Raw genomic sequence first — 5,881 nt, forward strand, 5'->3', positions numbered from 1 at the left:
TTCCACTTGTGTTTGCAAACACTGCTGCTGCTTCTCACCCCCATCCTTTATTCAAGACATAGCCCAGTGATTTTTTCTGTGTCCCTTGTGATAAATTAGCGGGTGTTTGTTCATTGTCTTTAAAAGGAATTCAGAGAATCTGCTGAGAAGATAAGGCTTTGCAATTTACGACCTTGTTAAGGGGGAAGACTAAGCAAGTAGATAGTGGGGAGGGGGTGTTGGATAAACATCCTTGGTAAAACAAAGACTCTGTGAAATACTGTTTCCCGCTTCACTACCCTCCCCCTTGAACACGAGCACAACGCATGATCATTGAAAGAAAAACAACGACCCCCAACAACGAACTGCGCAGCTTCAGAAGGTTCAACAAGTCCTGACAAGCCGAAACTTGGATGCTATAAAACGGCGACACTGAAAAGGGAAAGTTGCGTGCTGTGGTGGAGCGGAGACTCCCCAGCCGCCCAGCGCTGTTTTGCTTGTGCCCGCTTACTTAATTAATAAAATATTTCTGATAGACCAAGAAATTTGTATGGTCTCATAACAAATTTGGTGCCGTGACTCGGATAAGGCGGATTGACTGGGAATCCCTCTAGGGGAGGCGCCCTGCCGATTTCGGCGGCCCCGGGAACGGGAAATCCCTCTCGAGCCCTTCACCGACGAACCCAAAATTAGGCACAAGCAAATAAAACCGGTAACCCCAAGCAATCTTTGTGCACGAAGACCAAACGAAGACCCACGGGGTGGGTAAGTATAGGCCGGTGATCCGTTCAGTTGGGGTTGGTGATCCCGGAGTGCGTCTGTGTGAGACGTCCAATTGCGGACGAAGTGAGTGCGGACCCCTCAGTAGTGCGGTTCCCACATCCTGCGAGGGACTGGGCCACGACCAGGGGGAAGCGGCTCTGTGTGTGTGTGAAGGCACTCCGGAAGATGGGACAGAAGAAGAGTAAGCCTTCTGGTCCCATGGGTGGGGTAATGCCTAGTGCTAGGTTGCCCCCTATTCCCCCAGATAGTCCACTGGGGTTAATGATTAAGAATTGGAGTGATTCCCCTTTTAGGCGGGGAAAGGATAAAGTAAAAATGATTCATTATTGTGTTGAAGTTTGGGGAGGTAGGCAAATTATTGGCCCATATTTGGGTCGTTTGAAGACTGGGTTTGCCAAGCCTTAAACGTTTATGTAAATGCAAAGGAACCTTTTTGTTTAGAGGAGAGCTAATATGCGAGCCTTTGGATTGGCTCAGAGTATCAAGTTAATCTGTACCCTCTGTACCCTTTAAAAGAAAAAGGAGGGGCAAAATTACAAATTGTGGAGCAAGAGATAAAGTACCTGGGTCACCAGTTAAGTAAGGGGACTAAGAAGTTAGACCCAGGCAGAATCAGTGGAATATTGGCTTTAGTGTCCCCGCGAACTAAAAGGCAGGTACGGCAACTGTTAGGGTTGACCAGATACTGTAGACAATGGATAGAAGATTATAGTGGAAAGGTTAAATTTTTATATAACAAGCTGAATAAGGATGGATTACTCAAATGGACAAAAGAAGATGAGGAACGACTGAACAAGTTAAAGGAGGAACTAGTACGCCCCCCCCAGCGTTAAGCTTACCAGATTTAAGGAGGCTGTTTTGTTTTTTTTTTTTGTGAACAGCGCAGAAGGCACGGCATATGGAGTGCTGGCCCAAGAATGGGCAGGGAGTAAAAAAAAAACCTGTGGCCTATTTGTCTAAATTATTGGATCCGGTTAGCCGGGGTTGGCCAAACTGTTTGCAGGTAGTGGTAGCTGCTGCCTTGTTAGTGGAAGAAGCACAGAAGATCACTTTTGCGGGGGAAATCAAAGTAATATCTCTACACAATATATGCGGGGTACTGCAACAGAAGGCAGAGAAATGGATCACTGACGCCAGATTATTAAAATATGAAGGAATTTTGATTTCCTCTCCAAAATTAACATTAGGAACAACCTCCCTACAGAACCCTGCTCAATTTCTTTATGGGGAACCAAATGAGTCCTTAGGACATGATTGCCTCCGAAATATAGAAGAGCAAACGAAATTGAGACCTGATCTAGAGGAAGTGGAATTACCCATCGGTGAACAGATATATGTGGATGGTTCCTCGAGAGTAGTCGAGGGAAAGCAAAAATCAGGATACGCGTTAGTAAACGGGAAAACATTTGAGATAGTGGAATCTGGACCTTTGAGTCCTAGCTGGTCTGCCCAAGCTTGCGAGCTATATGCCATATTGCGGGCCCTAAAATTGTTGAAAAATAAAAGCGGTACAATATATACAGATTCAAAATATGCTTATGGGGTAGTACATACATTTGGTAAAATATGGGAAGAAAGGGGGCTCATCAATTCACAAGGAAAGGGTTTAATACATCAGGAATTGATTACCCAGGTTTTACAAGCTATCAGAGAGCCCAAAGAAATTGCCGTAGTACATATAAAAGGGCATCAAAAAGGCCTCGCTCCTCAGGTTAGGGGTAATAATCTAGGAGATCAGGAGGCAAAAAGGGCAGCATTAATGAGTATAAGAATTATAAGAATGAGGGAAGATTGCCCAGACTGTGGGAAATACTTAATACTTATACTTAATATATAGTAATTAATATAATAATTAATAATATAATAATATATAATAATGCTTAATATAATACTTAATACTGTGGGAAAGACTTAAAGGAATTTCCATGTTATGATTGCTGGAGTGAATGGGGAGTTGATGGGATTGAATGCAATTTTTCTGAGGAAGAAAGCCCGCCTTATAAAAACTGCTACAAGTGCGGGCCGACTAACTCCCTGTGGTCGAATGGACCCATTCCCCTCCCCTTACTCTGTTTTACTATTACAGAAGAAGACAAGATGACACAAATGGGGGTTCAAAAAAAAAAAAAAAAAAAAAAAAAGATAAAGGGAAATGGGTACTGCCTGATGGACGGGAAGTGTTACCAAAATCAGTAGCTATGAGGGTGCTACGGAGATTTCATGAACAGACGCACTGGGGTACTCAGGCGTTGGTGGATCAATTTGCCACATATTATATGTGTATAGGGATTTATAATATAGCAAAGAGGATCGTAAATGATTGCATAACTTGTCGGAGGGTAAATGCTCAACACATGAGAAAAAGGGTCCCGGGAGGAGGACGAGAATTGGCACATCGACCTTTTGCAAAGATTCAATTAGATTTTACTGAACTTCCAAAAACGGGGCGATATAGATACTTATTAGTTATTGTAGACCACCTCACAAACTTTGTTGAAGCATTCCCTATGGCAAGGGCCACAGCTCAAACCGTGGTAAAGATATTATTAGAAAGCATCATACCCAGATACAGGGTAATAGAAGCAATTGACTCTGATCGAGGCCCACACTTTGTGTCAAAGGTATCCCAAGACACGATGAAGGCTCTGGGAATTAAATGGGAATATCACACTCCCTGGCATCCTCAGAGTTCGGGAAAGGTAGAACGAATGAATGGTGAAATTAAAAAGCAACTAACAAAGCTTATGATAGAGACTAAATCCTCCCGGGTGAAATGTTTACCGCTTGCACTATTGAATATCCGGACATAGCCCCGAGCCGATGTCGGAATCTCACCTTTTGAAAGGCTGTATGATATGCCTTATGATTTAGAGATGCCATCTGATCACCCCCAGGTACAGGATATCCAATTAAAACCTTATTTAATACAGCTTATGAACCGATGGAGGGAGTTGCAAGCGAAAGGCTTGGTGGCTAGATATAGCAATCCATAGGATACAACCTGGAGATAGGGTTCTAATTAAGACATGGAAAGAAACATCTTTAACACCACGGTGGGGAGGCCCCTATGTTGTTTTACTTATCACAGAGACGGCTATCCGGACAGCTGAGAAGGGGTGAACGGATGCCAGTCGCGTGAAAGGACCGATCCAGAAAAGCAAATGGGAAGCGGTCGCAGGCCCTGATGACTTAAAGCTCACGTTGAAACGAACTCGATAAGTATGGTCTAACTGTCTATGTATCGTAAAAAAAAAAAAAAAAAAGGAGGAGAGGGGACCCTGTTTGATCAGAAAAAGGTCGCGGTTACCTGAGAAACTCCCCTGAAGAACACTGCTGCTGCCGAGAAGAACCTGCACCTTGTAGTTCGCTGCAACCGAACTGACAAGCGAGGCAGAGAGTGAAACGGTGGGGACTTACGTGGCCAGGTAAAGAACTCTGGAAAATGGGCCCTAGCCATTTTTTTTGCGATACATAGTAATGGGTACGATTGTTTACACTGTTCCTGGGTCTGCGCACCCTCACAAACCTTTTAAATGGAGCCTGATTAGATGGGAAGATCACCATGTTGTTCAGCAGATAACTACTGCTGGGGGACTGATAGGGGAGGCATCATCTATATAAAGAAGGAAGAGACTAAAAGTCCCCAACGGGTGGGACCAAATCAGAAACTGTCGGGGAGTGTTTTGAGGATTCAGCCTACACAAGCTTTTAGAATGCTAACTCCTAATAGCCCTAAACCACTGGAGGTTGCTAATAAATCAGTAAACCCGGAGTACGGGATTAGAAATGAAGGGGTGACCGGGAATAACATATGGAGAATCATGAATGCTAGTTATCAGTTGTTGAATCAACCAAATCCAGACGTGCCTAGACCTTGCTGGTTATGTCTTGATATAAGGCCCTCATATTACGACGCCATTGGGGGATCTGGGAGAAACCACCCGTTCAAACGAAACCGATCCCCCACAACGCAATTGGGGAAGGGATGTAGGAATAACGTTAACGGAAGTAACTGGGAATGGCAGGTGCGTAGGCACGGTCCCTGGTGAGAAGTTCCATCTATGCAATATTACAGAAAATGTTACACAATTAGACAAAGAAAAATGGTTAATACCAGCAGATAACACCAGATGGGTATGTTCGTCTCTGGGGGTAACTCCATGCTTATCTTTGAAATTGTTCAACTCGTCTCATGATTTTTGTGTACAGGTAGTAATTATACCTAGGATTCTTTACCATTCTGAGGAGTATATGTACATCCAACATGCTATGGCAAAAAAAAACACTTAAGGAAGAGAGAGCCTATTACGGCTGTTACTTTAGCCACTCTGATGATTCTGGGGGCTGCAGGAGCCGGAACTGGAATTACCTCTCTGGTAAAACAAAGCCAAGAATTTACCTCTCTACGCATTGCTGTAGATGAGGATTTGGCCCGTATCGAGCAATCTATATCAGCTTTAGAGAAATCTGTACGACAAAATCGTAGGGGATTAGATCTGATTTTTCTACAACAAGGAGGACTGTGTGCAGCCCTACGAGAGGAGTGTTGTGTATATGCAGATCATACTGGAGTAGTAAGGGATACAATGACTAAATTGAGAGAAGGGCTAGAAAAACGAAAAATAGAAAATGAAGCCACCAGAATTGGTATGAATCCTGGTTTAATTACTCACTTTGGCTCACTACACTGCTATCAACTATAGCAGGACCTTTGTTGCTGCTCATATTAACACTAACTTTTGGACCATGTATATTCAATCGAATAATCGCGATTGTAAAAAACCGATTAGAGGCAGCTCACCTTATGCTTGTGCGTGCGAAATATGAATCTCTTGAACAGGAGGAGGATGACGCAGAAACTTTAATATTGAGCAAACAAGTGCTTCAAAAATTCATCAATGAACAAAATATGTTAGAAAAAGAAAAAGGAGGGATTGTGATAAATTAGCGGGTGTTTGTTCATTGTCTTTAAAAGGAATTCAGAGAATCTGCTGAGAAGATAAGGCTTTGCAATTTACGACCTTGTTAAGGGGGAAGACTAAGCAAGTAGATAGTGGGGAGGGGGTGTTGGATAAACATCCTTGGTAAAACAAAGACTCTGTGAAATACTGTTTCCCGC

At 43.3% G+C, this 5,881-nt stretch overlaps 1 long non-coding RNA gene across 1 annotated transcript; it reads left to right on the forward strand.

Annotated features, from left to right (window-relative positions):
* Positions 1–555: 555 nt before the first annotated feature.
* LOC136787261 (uncharacterized) lies at positions 556–4,570 on the forward strand. The gene is made up of 2 exons (XR_010826865.1): positions 556–744; positions 3,824–4,570. It is a non-coding gene; the product is annotated as an uncharacterized lncRNA (long non-coding RNA).
* The last annotated feature ends 1,311 nt before the right edge of the window (positions 4,571–5,881 follow it).

This window comes from Anser cygnoides, chromosome 28 (assembly GCF_040182565.1).
Source record: "Anser cygnoides isolate HZ-2024a breed goose chromosome 28, Taihu_goose_T2T_genome, whole genome shotgun sequence".
In the NCBI taxonomy this organism is placed as follows: Eukaryota; Metazoa; Chordata; class Aves; order Anseriformes; family Anatidae; genus Anser; species Anser cygnoides.